Source organism: Chionomys nivalis, chromosome 19 (genome assembly GCF_950005125.1).
Source record: "Chionomys nivalis chromosome 19, mChiNiv1.1, whole genome shotgun sequence".
In the NCBI taxonomy this organism is placed as follows: domain Eukaryota; kingdom Metazoa; phylum Chordata; class Mammalia; order Rodentia; family Cricetidae; genus Chionomys; species Chionomys nivalis.
Window position 1 is genome coordinate 14,996,757 of NC_080104.1, and position 16,378 is coordinate 15,013,134.

Genomic DNA, 16,378 nt, shown 5'->3' on the forward strand with positions numbered 1-16,378 from the left:
AGCTCAGTCACCTCTTCTTCGTGGGCATTCTGCCTATCAGACGAATTGATTTGTTTTCAACCACTGTGTAAAGAAGACTGCATGGTGAATTTTTTTGGTAGCCTTGCAAATTACAAAGAATTGTTTTGATTCATGGAACATAAAGAGAATAGACCTGAATTCTTCTTCACTGCATCACTATTTCCTCAAGTTCTGTGTCATTATTTCCTTAAATCATCTTTTTCAGTCAATGGGTCAGTCAGATTTTATTTCTTGGAGCGTGATTTTAATAATTCAGGACTGCAATGTGATCCCTATCTGCGTACCTTACAAACAAGTCCCGTTGTTTGGGAAAAGGAAGCATACATGTTTCTCGGTAATCATCCTAGGAACCATGAGTGATTTGAGTGCCTTGAGTGGGAAGAGACTCTGTTTCACAAGGACAAAGAAAGCTGGACCTTCTGGGAAGGAGCTAGAGAGAGTGTTACACAGGGTCTTCACCTGTGAACAGAGGCAAGCTGCTGCAAATTCCTCCTGACTGAGATATTTACTTTCTTTACTTTGAATCGAGGTCTCTAATTCACAATCCCCCTGTCTCTGCTGGGATTACTGGTGTGCGCCACCATGTCAACACAACCAAGTTAGAGAGATCTATTTAAAATGAGGGTAAAATGAAGGTGACCTCTGACCTTCTACCCTACCTCTTGCGTGGTACGAATATAGAGCATGCGTCATGACTTTCTTTAGAGAAAAAGCAAGTTTTTAAGCCAGGTCCTCCAAGTGGTCATTGCAAAAATAACCACTGCTGGGTGCTCCAGCGAGCCTGAAGATGCTAACAGTCTCCAGCTACACCCAGAAGCCTTACAGGCTCCATGCTGTGTGCAGAACCAAGAGCAACCTCACGACCTTCCCTAAGGGCTCCTATATCTTCTCACATATACAAATCTCAGGCCAGCCAGGACCTTTCCAGGTTAGGGTGAAGGCACTGTTCCAGAAGGTTCACTACTTTGAATATTGATAGATGCAGCTTGTCTTAGAATTTCTATTGCTGCAACAAAACACCATGACCAAAAAGCAAGGGTTGGTTTGTTTGTTTGTTTTTTTGTTTGTTTTGGTTTTTTTGTTTTTTGTTTTTTTTTTTTTTTTTTGAGACAGAGTTTCTCTGTAGCTTTGGAGCCTGTCGGAAATTAGCCCTTGTAGACCAGGCTGGCCTCGAACTTACAGAGATCCACCTGCCTCTGCCTCTGGAGTGCTGGGATAAAAAGCATGCACCACCACTGCCCAGCCAGAAAGGGTTTGCTTGGTTTACACTTCAGCATTGCTGTTCATCACTGAAGGAAGTCAGGATAGGAACTCAAACAGGGCAAAATCCTGGAGGCAGGAACTGATACAGAGGCCATGGAAGGGAGCTGCTTACTGGCTTGAAGCCCCTGACTTACTAACCCCGTCTTCTTACAGAACTCAGGACCACCAGCCCAGGGATGGCACCATAGTAAAATAATGAAATAATGAACAGGAGCCTCGTGCATGTTATGTGACTGACCTGGGAGGGTATGACTGGAGAATGTGCTAGTCCCGGAGTCTCTACAAGGCTGGGAGTGGCCAAGAGGCCACAATAGTGTGAACCCTTCACTCTAACCTGCCGTGTCCCAAGATAAATTTCACAGCCATAAAGATCATACATCTACCCAATAAAGAACTGGGCCACCCTGACATCATGGGATGATTCTTTCTCTAGTGAGACAGTGCCACCCTTCCACTTTCTGAACTCCTTACCTCGTGACACACATACCTTCCACGGCCTTGACCCCATTCTGTACCCTTATGATTATTCTATTTCTTCTTGCTCTGAACCAAAAGGTTAAACTCATTCATTGGCAGGCACGGTACCACCCACCTATAATTTCAACATTCAGGAGGCAGAGGCAAGGAGGATATCGAGTTTAAGACTTGGGCTGCATAGACAGACCCTGTGTCAAAAATAAACAATAAATAAGTAAGTAAATAAAAATCATTTGCTTGTGTCCTGGTTTAAATGAATGTGTGCATTTACTTCTCTTGTCTGGGAGTGTATTTTCAGTCTTTGAACTGAGGTGGAAAGGGCAGCAGAAGACAGATAATAGCATGTACACACACACACACACACACACACACACACACACACACACCATTCCTCAGCCTAGCAAGAGAAAAAGTTCTAGAATGGTGATGCTGACGCTGTTAGGACATCTTTTGGAAGAAGTAAGACATGTGTGGCTGCCAGCAACACGCCACATCAACTTGTGAGCAACGTGAGCCTTCATAACTGGAATCTACAGGCTCAGCACACACCTTCTCAGCTTCCATTTTTATCCACATCTGTACTCTATTATCAAACAAGCCTCCAGCTTCTTACAAGAAGAGCCGAGCAACTTACTCAAGGCTTCATGACTTGCCCAGCCATTTTTATCAGAGAGATGGATTTTAATTTCGGTTCTGGTTGGGTGAATAGTAGAGTTTTAAATAATGAAATTAGAAAGAATATAACAAAAGGCTTATGTTAATGTCATGACTGATTGTAGAATATACCCTTTTGCATTTTTGCTATTTTCTCTTCTGTAATCTCTAACATGCGAGTGTGTGTGTGCCTGTGTGTGTGTGTGAGAGAGAGAGAGACAGAGAGAGACAGAGAGAGACAGAGAGAGACAGAGAGAGACTATCATGAAAAAGCCAAGGCTGTTACTTCTCCACATCCCCTCCCACCTGACCTTCTGGTCATTATTATTGTTATTATTGTTGTTGTTGTTGTTGTTTTTGTGCGTGCACATGCGTGCATGTGTGTATGCACACGCATGAGCAAGAACGTATGATGCAAGAGGGCATGTGAGTGCCATGCGAATGTGTGGAGGTCAGAGGTCAACTTTGTAACGTTGGCTTTCTCCTATCTTTATTTGATCTGCAGAAATCCAGCTCACACCACACATCTGAGCCACCTCGTTAATCTGCTGAGCCATGAGGCCAGCCCTGCACCTAGGGTACATTCTTCCTTCAGAACCGGTCTACCTTTTTGTCGCTGCCATGAGTGAGGACGCGAGGTGTCATGTGCATGTAAGTGAATCCCTTCCTATGATTCAGATAGGTGGCTCAGGCTGGCTTTACATTCTCTGTAAAGCTACGAATGATCCTGAACTTCTGAACCTTCTGCCACTGACTCCCAGGGGCTTGGGACTACAGGTTTATGACACCATGTTGAACTATAAGTGAAATTTTTATGGAAAATAAAAATTATGAATTTTTAAGATCTGTGGGGTAAAATGTGGCACGTCATTTTATGTTTACTTGAGGAACGAGGAAAACAGTTGTAAAGGTTGGTTGTTTTTCTGAAGGTCACTGAGGGAGTTCAACTGGGAGATAACTTTCAGGTTTATACTGGTTCGGACAAGGTTTCAATAGATTCACCCTACAGTGGAAATAAACTAACTGTTTCGGTCACTTATGGCAGCGGCACACAGTTCTGATCCCAGCACTTGGAAGGAGGCAAGAGGATAAGGAGTTCAAAGCCAGCCTGGGCTACAGAGTGAGTTTGGGGCCAGCCTAGGCTACATAGTGAGCTTGGGGCCAGCCAGGACTACATGAGATCCTGTCTTGAACAAGCAAACCCAATAAATAAAATCCAACTTCATCGTCTCAAGCATGATTGAATTTTAAGAGTGTCTGCCCCGTTGCTAGTTAGATACAGCCGAACAAATGGTACTTTTAGCAGGTTCCCTGGATGAAGCTGACATATGCTAGTCAGCTGAACCTTCCAGGTCGATGGCAGTGAGCCTGCCCTGCCCTGGGTAGAACTCTTGGCTTTCAGCCGGAAAACCGCATTTAAGAATGAGAAAAACCAACTCAAGTTACAGAGTCAAGAAGGGACAGGACTCCATTGTTTCTAATAATTGCTTCAAAGACACTCTTCCTTGTTGAATCTTTTCAGGAAATGAGATGTTGAAATCAGAATATCCCTCACAGAGTAAAACACAGCTTAACTAACAGAGCTCAGGTCCCAAAGAGTCAAACAGAGTGATTAGCTTACCTGAGCCTCCTGTCTCACGGCGCGGCTGAGCCTTTCTCCAGAGCTTCCAACCACTGGCTCTGCTGGCGGGTGGCCGTGAGAGCTGATAGGACCAGAGCAGTCCTGACCACCACGGGTCCACGGGTGCCTCAGCAGCTCAGAGGTTACTGCCTCTGCCAGCAAACCCCAGGGCACACCCTCTGCAGAAGGAAAGCAAAGACACTTTCCACTCCCTCTCCCTCCTCTTGGAGCCTCCGTTGGCTCCGAGCTGGTATAATGAACAGCTCAGAGATTCAAGACTTACTGCGTCTGTCACCAGAGAGGAGAGGCTGAGACCATTAGCTACAAAGAGGACAAATATGCTCTTGGGTGTGCAGATCAGGACCCTACAAAAGGCCACTCCCTCCCTCGGGCGCTCCTGTCCAGTTCTGGACACTCAGGGTCACACCCCACAGGGCTGAAGGAATGCAGGCCTCCCTGCGGAAGTCCAGGGAGGGGAGGTGCGTGAGCTCTGTGGTAGGTAAGGTGTTCCCACGTCGAACCTTCTCACTCAAGGCTAAAGAGTCACCATACTCTCTACCAGATGAAGGACCCCTACACCTCCTTGTGGAAAAGCACGGACCGAGCACTGGCAAGACAAGATGGCAGGAACATGCTGAAGGTGAGTGACATTTGTTAATGACTGGTTTACTATCTAAAGTTCTTTCCACTTTAAAAACTGTGCTGGGTCTGTTGTGAGGGCGGCTGCCATGCATTGATGAGCGTCCTGGCTCATGAATTGCTTTGTGGTTCAAGTGATGGAGAATGAACCCCCCGCCCCCATGATTTGAGGGCACCAAGCACTGTTCCCTTCTCAATCCTCCAGTCTTGGGGAAAGAAAAGTTTTAACTGAATTGAGGTCATTTCAATCTCTTCTTGTACTCTTCCTGCAGAGTTCTGCCTGTTTCCAAACCAACCAGTTGTGGATTGGCACCAGATTTCCACTTAGTACAAATGGCTGAGAACTTAGCACTCGCCCAATACCCAGCCGTCTGGGATTATAGATGACATTTCTTCTGCTGTTGTCTAGATTAAAATGGCTTGCAGCAGCACCTACCTTACTGGCATCTTCATGGCAAGATGCTCCGAAAGTGGGACTAGCCAGGTGTGTGTGGTGAGGCACACTATTGTCTCAGCACCCAGGAGGCTGAGGCAGAGGGATTGCATGCCTTTGAGGCCATCTATAAAGTGAGTTCCAAGCCAGCCAGGTTAAATATAAAAAGACTCTCTAAAATAAAAATGTACATACAGAAATCACTAAAATGGGGCCAACAGCGTACGGGTTATTTGGGCAGGACGGTGGCTGTGAAGTTGAACACTAGGGGTGGAGGGGATGGGAAGCAATGGAGGATTAACAATGGTCATCTGACAAGGGCTGAAGATGACTCAGCTAGAGGCTCAGAGGAAAGGTCCCTCCCTCACCTTCGCTCTGTTGATCCCAACCACTTCTTAGGGACAAACACATGGCTCTCAGCACCAGTGGGAGCGCCACCACTTCTTATTAGACCAGAGGCCTGTTAGAGGGTTCTAGAAAGTGAGACAAGCGATGGCCTTTAGGGAATGTCATGACTATATTGGTTTGGAAACAGGAGGATGCGAATCTGAACCACTAAACACACTCGATGCTTTTTAATTCCCAAATCTAATAAAAGGGATCAGGCTGTGTCCAACATTCAGGTCATTTCGGAAATAAGGTACATTAGTTTAAACTGATGACTCACTAATAAACCACTTATTTCTTTCTTCTGGTTTCCTCATAAAAGCCAGTTAACACGTGGAGCTGGATTCCTCAGGACTTCCTGGTCAGGCTGTGGGACATACCATAGATGTCACAAAGGACGGAGAGAAGGAAGTGGTGTGGGATTGGTCCTGTGACTGCCCCTAGGTCTTGCCCTTGTGAGTCCAGACCTGGGCTAACCTACAGAGGCAGAGCTGAGGACCTGTGCCCTCTAATTTGATTAACATGCTTCATTGGCTCTAACATAACACACCTAGCCTGAACAGAAGTGTTCACCTGCGTTCAAAACGCAAGCTAAACACGCATTCACGCGTCGTACATCTCATCGGTTTAAATTCCACAAATTCAGGAGAACCAAAAGCAAGACCCGAGATAAGGAAGAGCTTTGAACCCCACTGACTTCATCTGCTGATTTGTGTGGCGAACCGGATTGCTTTTTGCTTGGTCTCCCATAAAAGATTGGGGCTAAGTAAGGTGTGGCGAGACACCCAGTGATCTCAGCACTCAGGAGGATCAGGAGTTCAAGGTCACCTACACTCCTGTAGTGAATCTGATACCTGCCTAGGATACCTGAGGTCCTGTCCCCAAAGTAAATAACTAGATAAACGGACACAGCTTTCTAACGTTGTTGTTTGTATTATTCTCATGTGTAGTTTTTAACAATTTATTTACTTTGATTTTATGTGGATGAGTGTTTTCCTACATGTATGTAAGTATATGTGTGGGTGTGCAGTGCTAGAGGAGGCAAAATTACAGTTATGAAGTAGCAACTAAATAATTTCATGGTTGGGGGTCACCCCAACATGGGGAACTGTATTAAAGGGCTGCCACACTAGGAAGGGTGAGAACCGCTGCCTTCAGCCTTGAGCAGTGTGACTTACGGTACACACTTTTTGAGGGATAGAGTATCACACAATGGGATTGCTATCAAACCTAAGCCCAAGGATATTCAGGCCTTCTGCGGTGGCACATGCTTATGAGCCCAGCATTGAGGAGGTGGGGGCAAGAGGATCATAAGATAAAAGATTTTATCCCCAGAAGACAAGATTAGAAAACTATGGGAACCTCTGCCATACCAGAGACAAGCACACCAGTCACAACCGTGGGAGCTGACCCCGAAGAGCAGCTTCGAGAGGAGTCTAGCGCCGTGCACTTCTCCAGCATGACTTACAGAGAACTTACTAAATATTGTTCTGAGCAACTTCCATGCTGATAGTTCCCACCATTGCTCCCATTTTATAGATGAGGACGTTGAGGCACAGAGTGGCTGAGTAAATGATAAACCAGGAAGCCGCCACAGCCTGACCTTAAAGTCTACTCTGTTAACCTGCAAGTGGCTGTTTCCCAAAGACAACGGAGGAACACAAGCACAAACGTCCGGCCCATGCTGGACAGCAAAGGCAGAGGTAAGCTCCGGTGCTGAGGAGGGGAAGGGTCGTGACTCTGAGCCTTCTGTGGGATGCTGTGGAGCCCTGCACAGCTGAGAGAATCTGTTTACCATTTCATTCAACACATCCGGGGTCCCAGGGAAACTCGGAGGAGCTAGGTAAGATGTCATCTATGGCTCCGTTCAGATTGCCGTGTTCACATGCTGAAGATAGTGCTGGGAAGGGAGCTGGGAGCCACAGAGCAAATGAATCATTTCCTCCCTCGTTCTGCCTCTCTCTCTCTCTCTCTCTCTTTCTTTCTCTCTCTCTCTCTCTCTGTATGTGTGATATGCACGTATGTATACACATGTGTGCATGTATGTGAAGGTCAGAGATCAATGTTGGGTGACTTCCTTGTTATGCCCAGATCACAGTGTCCCTCCAAAACCAACTAGGAGACCGTGTCCTGTATATAAAGGCAAACAGCCTTTATTCTTCCACAAGTTTGCAAACTTGGACTCTATGTGTCCCACGTGGGGTAATTAAAGAGCCTCGAGCTCAGGTGAGGTTGGGTTTTTAGAATAGCAAAGGTGGGGGTGAGGGATTTCTAAGGTTCAGGACCCCTGATTGGCTGACATTTGTCTAGGGGTATCCTGGTGAAAAGCGATGGGTGTGTGCTGGCAGGTGATCCTATCTACAATGGCTGGAATGTTAGAAATTTCCTTTGGATGGTCTGCTCCTGGGTGGTGCCAGCTTATGGCTTTTCCTGGAACCTGGTGCTGCCTGCTTTGGAAGCTGTGCAGCTCAGGCCTCATGTATGTGTGACCAGGCTGCCCTGGGCCCATGTATGTATGGCCAGGCTGCCCTGGGCCCCATGTATGTATGACCAGGCTGCCCTGGGCCCCATGTATGTATGGCCAGGCTGCTCTGAGCCCCATGTATGTATGACCAGGCTGTCCTGGGCCCCACGTATGTATGGCCGGGCTGCCCCAGGCCCCACATCCACATCCCTCATTCGCTCTCCATCTTGCTTGTTTGTTTCTATCAGGCCTCTCCTTGAGCCTAGAGATCACTAGATGGCCACAGGGTTCTATCGAGTCTCTCCTTGAGCCTAGAGATCACTAGATGGCCACTGGGTTCTGGGAATCCGGCCTTGTCTGCCTGCTGAGCACTGACTGAGACTGCAGAGGAGCACTGGTTGGGGATCCGAACTTGGGTCCTCAATGTTATACCAAAAGCACTCTGCCGACTGGGCCACTTTCTCAGACCCCCTGTCTGTCTTTAATCACACAGCACTGAATAGACTGTCTCTCCAAGCTCACGATATCCTTCAGAGGTCATGCAGAAGGACACCCCCAGGTGTTGGCACACAGTCCCGGTGACCTCACAGGGAACAGCAATTCACACAGGTTTAAACTGCCCTGGGGACAGCTTTATCCTGCTACAGCTCCCAAGAGACCTTCTTTAAGCACGAACACTCTGGAGGCCCCAGGGCTCTTCTCAGTAAGACACATCCTCCGCCCAACCCCCACCCCCACCCTCACCCCCAATAGGTCACAGCAAAGTAAAATAAACAAGTTTGCTGGGTTGGAGACGAACACAGGGAAGAAAAGGGACAGTCCCAAAACTCTGCTTGAACAAACCAAGCCTGACGCACCTGTGGGCACCTTCCTCTGGCCTGTGGCTTTGCTTCTGTGCTGGGCCCCAGGAGGACAGACATCTGGGGGAAATGCGGTTAAGAGTAAGACATGATTTCTTTCAGCAAGCCTCAGTGTGACGTCAGGACTTCAGAATGTCTGAAGCTAGGCAAGGGGAGCCATCTAGTGGCGAGCACTCACACTGCGGCAGAAAACACCACCTGTTTTAAAAGTCTCGGAGAGCAGCTGTCAGATTACCTAACGAGGGCGCAGAGGGACGAGGGCGAGCCAGCCGGGTCACAGGGGAACTGAGAGTCAGACTTGTCCTGTCTGGTCTGCTTGCAGCACAGTTTGTCCATTCATCCATTTATTTCTCCAACACACATTCATGTTAAATGTTACTAGGTGCAAGGCGTGATACACTAGACCCTGGATTGAAGAAACCAAACCAAAGCTATAATTACTGTCTTCAAGTACCTATAGTATGGTACAAAACTGGTCCAGCAACAGTCACTTAAAATCATCAGTGATGAGGGCTGACCTCCTCACACCGGGAAGACCGTAGAAGAGGCACACAAACGAACCCTGGAGGGCAAGAGGAAGAAAAGTCTAAAGCACAGACCTCAAGCTGGCACCCCGAGGGCCTCATCTGGCCCACAGATGTGTTTTGTTTGGACCATGCAGTGTTTTCATAACTTAGAAATAGTTGCCTATGCTTAAACATCACAGGATTTCACATGAAAACCCAGATTTCACATTCTTTTAGGAAATTGGAAGATCCAATAATTTTTGTTCCATATTCCCACGGGGTGACATTCAACTAAGCTATGCAGAAATGCTTTTCCTAAGGCCCTTTCATAACAGCCAATAATTTGCTTGTTTCAGTGAATCGTGGGGTGTTTCATGTGAGATACAAAACTCAAAATCACAAAAGCTTATCACTGCGATGTCAGTTTCACAGGCTGCCCTGTCTCAACCCGCAAACGTGTCTTCTTTGTCAGGAGGGGATAGTGCAAATGCTCACTCCTCCCTTACAACCTACATCAAAATTAATTTGACCTAGGTTCTAAATTTTAAACACAGCACATAAAGTGTGAGTGGTCTTAGAAGAAAGCATACAATTGTCATGTAACTGCTGGCTGTGTTGGTTACTTTGCTGCTCTCTCGCGACAAAACACGCTGACCAAAGCCAGGCAGGGGTGATGCACACCTTTAATACCAGTGCTCGGGAGGCAGAGGCAGGCAGATCTCTGTGAGTTCGAGGCCAGCCTCGTCTGCAAAGTGAGTTCCAGGACAGGCTCCAAAGCTACAGAGAAACCTTGTCTTGAAACCACCCCCTCCCCCAAAATTGAGAAGGAGTTTATTTGGGCTTGTGCTCCCAGGGGAATAAAGTCTCATGGAGGGGAGGCAGAGCAGCAAGTGACAAACATGATGGCAAGTGTGGAACACTGAGAGATCACATGCTCAACAACAAACACAGGCAGAGAACTAATGTGACTTTAAACTCCCAAAACCCGAACCAGTGACATAATTCCTCCAGCTCCAAACTGCACCCCCGATCGAGAACCAAGTGTTTAAATGCCTGATCTATGGGGGCCATTTCTCATCCATACTTCCACATTCCACCTCTCCCTGCCCCCAACTAGGCCCTTAGCTATATCATGATGCAAAATGAATTTAGCACAGTTTCAAAAGTCCCCATAATCTCTCACAGTCTGAACACTGTTTCAAAGTCCAAAGTCTCTGCTGAGACACCTGGCAGTCTCTGAAATACAACCCCCTGTAAAATCAAAAAGTAGATTACACACTTCTAGCATATAATGACACAGAATATACAATGCCATTCCCAAAGAGAAAACTGGAGGTATAGAGAAGAAATACAGAACTCAGAAGGTCAAACTCTCAATCCTCTGGTTCTGTGTACGGGCTTTGATGGCTGCACCAGGTTTATCGCCTGCAGTACACACTCGTCTCTTAGGGTGGTTCTACTCTCTGTGTGCAGATGTCCTTGGAAGATAACTCATGGCTCTGGCATCTTAAGCATCTATGGGTCTCTAACGAAATCCACATCCACAAGTTCACACAACGGACTAGCAGGGCCTTCTGCCTTCACAAGGCCTTCATGCAGGGATCTCCTGAGACACAGTGCCTGGCCCTTAGCAGCTCTCTGAAACTCCAGAGGAAGAATCCATGTCCCCTTAACTCTTCCAGCTTGCACGCCTCTATAGCTAGCTCTACCTAGATGGTGCTGCCAGCTTGGGATGGACCACATCTGCAGCAGTGATTTCATCCAGATGTTTTCTAAGAGCAGAAAACACGTAAGGCTCTTCCCCAGGTTGGAAACTTACCTGGGTGGGTTCTGACTCTTGGGATATCCTTCCCTTTCTCACGATGGAGACCTGGGGGCCTTTCCTTAAAGGGCAGTCCCCTTAACTACAGCCTCTCTAACAACAAGTGCCTTGGCCACACATTTTGCTTCCTAGTGCTCTTTTTCCCTCTCCAAATGGCACATTTTATATTTCTTTCGGCCTATTTGCTTTTTACTGTAGGCCTGCACCCACATACCAGTAATAACTATGCCATCAAGTGAACATTATGTAATCTTGACATCTCTTTAACTAAAGAGATTGGTCCATTACATTTTAATTTTTCTGCATGCAATTTATCAAGACTTGGGCAGAAGGCAGCCAGATACTTGGCCGAATTAGCGCATGACTATCCATTAGCCCAGTTGCTAATATTGTTCCTTTTTTTTTGGTTTTTCAAGACAGGGTTTTTCTGTAGCTTTGAAGCATGTACTGGAACTTGCTCTTATAGATCAGGCGAACTCACAGAGATCCTCTTGTCTCTGCCTGGGATTAAAGGTGTCCGCCACCACCGCCTTGCTCGCTTACATATCTTTAAAATGATACCTATGTAAGGAAGTATACATAATACGTGAAGACTGGTAACCCAAGAACCTATTGGTAAATATGGTGGGCTGTCTCCCCTTAAAATATGTAATACATGGAAGGTGGAAACCTTTGTCATTTGCTTACCTGTTCTAATCAGTTAGCATTATGAATTGTTATTATAATGTAACCCAACTTAAGCAGATGATGAAAAACAATGGTACCAAAAGCAGAGTATGAGCTGCCACAAGGAAAATCTGACATTTGGCGTTTCTTTCTGATCTGGTCAACAAAAGACGTAGACATTAGTTCTTGGAACCAAAACAGAGGAGGGCCAGTATCTAATAAATAATAAATATATTTATTTTATATATTTATTAAGCTGGGAAGTCTTCAGTTGAGTCCACTATCTGTTGAGGTCCCTCTTACTGTACTGTAATGGAATATCACCTGGAGGGAAGGGGAGCAAGAGGTTAAAGATATAGACTTAAGACCTTGGGATTGATCCAGTCATAAAGGTAGGACTCCTGTGGCTTTACGCTGGAAGAAAAGTATACCTCAGAGACATTTCACCAACATTTAACACATTACAGGAGAAAGTCAGCTCTTTACTATAAAATATGCTTCATGTTGGATGATGTTGGCCAGTTCTAGGCTGACGTAAGGTTGAGATAGACTACACTCAGCTACGGGCTTTGGTAGTTGTGCTAAATACATTTCAACTTACTGATAGTGTCAGATTTTGATGGGTATAATTCAATCACATTACAAGGTGAGGAACTCCGTGCTGCCACATGCACATGTGCATGTGCGTGTGCGTGTGTGTGTGTGTATGTGTATTGATCATGCTTGACCCACGTGGCATGCTCATCTACTAGGCAGCCCAGAACTTCTGAACTGACCATGGGAAGCGCTGACACTGACAATTAGAATACTCAAGCAGTACAACTACTTTAGAGAACAGTTTGGAGGTTGGCAATTTAAAAAATGCATTAGACAGATACATGTCATGTGACCCACTAATCCTATGAAAATGTTTATCCAAGAAAAAGGATAACAATATATCTTCACAAAGATTGATGTGTCATATTCATGCCTTTTTTGTTAGCAGCCAAAATACAGAAGAAACACAAGCGTCCATCCGTAGGAGTGATGGTTGGTGCTGTCAAATTGACAGAATCTAAAATCACCTAGGAGACAGGGCTATCTTTATTGTGTGAGTTTACGTGGGAAGACCCGCCTCCTGTGGGCGACACCGTTCTCTGACTGGGATCCTGTGCTCTCTATGTGAGAAAGAGAACTGAAGCAACAGTGTGTGTTCACCTCTCTCTGCTGCCTGATTGTGGGGGCCGTGATCCAATGGGACCAGCTGCTCCAATCTCCTCCTGCCTTGACTTCCTAACCAGAGTGGATGGCACCCTTGCCCTGTGAGCCTGACTAAACCTTCTCCCTTCAGTTTCTTTTGTCAGAGTGTTCTCTCACAGCAATGAGAATGAAACTAGGAAAGCAGGCCAAGGAATAAACAAATTCAGATAGAGACGCACAATGGAATGCTATCCAGGAAGCCCTTGCTTCCTTAGCAGATGCTTGAGCCTGTAGGAAATCATAAGGACATTAAGCCCTGTGGAAAAACAGTGCTGTATAAATGCACAGGGTTACACCCCCCTGGTTTTAGCCATGTTTCCTCCAGGATCTGCAACACCCACCACCTATTTTGGTTCCTGTTAACTAAAGTTGCCAACTAAGTTTTTGGGAGAAGTATGTCACTAGGAGCAGACTATAAGGTTACAAATGCCCAAGCCAGGCCCAATCTCTGACTCTTTTCCTCCTGCCTGCCAATCAGGATGAAGAACTCTCAGCTACCTCTTTAGTATCATGTCTACCTGGATGCCACCATGCTTCCCACCATGACAATAATAGACTAAACCGCCGGGCGGTGGTGGCGCACGCCTTTAATCCCAGCACTTGGGAGGCAGAGGCAGGTGGATCTCTGTGAGTTCGAGACAAGCCTGGTCTACAAGAGCTAGTTCCAGGACAGGTTCCAAAACCACAGAGAAACCCTGTCTCGAAAAACCAAAAAAAAAAAAAAAAATAGACTAAACCTCTGAACTGTAAGCCAGCCCCAAATTAAGTTTTTCTTTATAAGAGTTGCTGCGGTCATGGTGTCTCTTCACAGCAATAGAACCCAAGCTAAGACACAAGACGATGAGGTGCATTTCTCATCCAAGGAACCACATACAGTAAGCAACCCTACACACAGATCCTAGGACCTAGACCAGGCCCTAGGAGCTGATCATTTAGCGGAGTCAAGATGCATAAAAATGAGAACAGTAACAGACATGGCAACCAACATTTCTAATGGCTGCTGCCTGTTTAGACTGAACCAACACACTGAGCAGAGGAGACACAAAAACACAGGGGCTTAACCAAAGCCTTACTGTGTGCCACGTTTGCTGGGCTTGTCTTGCTCACAGCTGACATGAGACATGGCAAAACAGCCAATCAGTCGGATCCCGTCACTCTCAGAGATTGCAGGACTGCTTAGGATTCTCCTTTGCCTCTGACCACACCAGCATGGCCAGGTTACATGTCCATTTTCACCTTTAGCCAGACATACATTGCCTTCAGCTCACAGCAGTGTCTTATGTAAGTTACTTCTCTTAAAGCACATTCTTTAATTTGACTCAACATCAATTCTCACCCTTCAGAGCAGACTCTGGAATAGACTACTCTCAGTCTCGGGGCTTTATTTGCATAGTTCATAGACCCTCGTTGGCCAGGCTTGGCTGCACGTACCCTCACATCTGCACTGGGGAGCTAAAGATCTAGCTGGAGTTTGTCATGGATTGAGCTCTTTAACAAACCTTTAAACTAAAATCCATAAAGAGTTGGAAGTCTTTTGTAGAGGCAAAAATCGTATCTTTCAGGAATCCACACTCTTTCTCTTGGTGCCCTTACACATCTGCTCACCATTAGGCAGCTGGCCAGGGATGAGGGTGCATGTCATTAACTGTGGGAAAGAGGACTGCAGTGGTCCATCAAATGCTTGGGCATGCTAGCTTGGCCAGATAAAAGCATGGCTAATTTTGCAAGCACATTAGGGCTCCTCGGAACCTGAGCAGGGCAGGGAGGAGGTTGTATTTATTATAAGGAATCAGCTCGAGCACTTATGAAGTTAAGAAGTTTCATGGCTGACAGCCAGCATACTGGAGACCCAAGATATGTCATTCCAGTCCAAGTAAAAAGGCCTGAGAACTCAAGGGAGCTAATGATGCCGCTGTGACCCCAAGGGTTGGCAAGGAAAGCCAGTGCCTCAGACTGAAAAAGAATGATGTCTCCACTCAAGCATCAGATGGCAGAGGTTTTCTTTGAGAGAAGGCGTCGAGTTTTTGGTCTGTCAAGGCCTACTGATTAGATGAGGCCTGTCTACACCAAAATCAAAGTACAGTTTACTCAATCTCCCAATTCAAATGCCGAACTCTTCACTGAAATGTCATTCAAAAGTCTTTCCCAGAGATATATTGAATGATATTTGGCTGAAGATCTAGACACTTCGTGGCACAGTTACATTGTACACATAATTAGGCATCTCACCTAGCTACGTACCCACCAACCTGCCAGCTCACAGCTATGCAGTCTGAGGTTCTAGATTGTTCATGCAGCTCTTGTGAAGCTGTGTGTCAAAAATGGTGATATTGTGCTGATTTGTGGAGATCCATCAATTTAACCAGCCAGAAACAGAAGAAAGTCAATTAAGAATTAGGCAAATCCCAGAGGTCACCAATGGGGCAAGAGTCAACTGCTCTTCGTCAGCGGTCTTTAATCATTGCAGCTGTTCATGGCCCCATGTCTCCCATGACCAGATGATTTACCTCAAGACATGGAGAGCCAATGCTAGGTCCTTTTGTCTTCAGCAATTCTGGCTAGCTGAAGTGGTCACCATCACCAGATCCTTCAGGCTCAATCAACACATACCATCACTTGTTCACTGTGAATTGATATTCCTGAGGTCTCCAAAGCCTCCTTTTAGGTTAACCACTTAGAATGGGCAATAAGTTAAGGTTTCTAGGTTAACCACTTAGAATGGGGAATTGTCTAAGTTAGGGTTTCGATTGCTATGAAGAGACACCATAACCTCAGCAACTCTTACAAAGGAAAACATTTAATTGGGGTGGCTTCACAGTTTCAGAGGTTTAGCCCATTGTCACCACAGTGAGACATGCTGTGGAGGCAGACATGGTGCTGGGAAAGGAACTTAGCTTCGTTACATCTTGTGTCACAGGCAACAGGAAGTGGTCTGAGACACTGGGCATGGCTTGAGCATATGTGAGACCTCAGAGTCTGCCTCCACAATGACACACTTCCTCCAACAAGACCACACCTCCTAATAGCGACACTCCCTTTGGAGGTCATTTCTTTTGAACCACCACCGGCATACGCTGAGAGTTATTAATATCTTCTTGTCCTTGGGACACTGTAATGATTATGTATAATTGGGTGTGGTGGCACAAGCCTACAATCCCAGAAGTCTGGACACAGAAGCAAGAGGACTGAATTTGAAAGCTATGCTAGGCTACTTAGAGAGTTTTGGCCCAGGGCAATCTGCACAGCAAGAGCCTATCTCTTAAAGGAAAGGGGCTGGGGAGAGGACCCAGTGAGTAAGAGCATTTCTGTGCAATTATGAGGACTTA

The 16,378-nt window shown here is 46.2% G+C and overlaps 1 protein-coding gene across 1 annotated transcript in view; it reads right to left on the minus strand.

Annotated features, from left to right (window-relative positions):
- Positions 1-4,134, minus strand: part of Adgrf1 (adhesion G protein-coupled receptor F1) — a 45,959-nt gene extending 41,825 nt beyond the window's left edge. Inside the window, exon 1 of the mRNA XM_057751324.1 lies at positions 4,037-4,134. The gene's annotated coding sequence lies outside the window, so the exon portion shown is untranslated. The remainder of the gene's footprint in view (positions 1-4,036) is intronic.
- Positions 4,135-16,378: the final 12,244 nt, after the last annotated feature.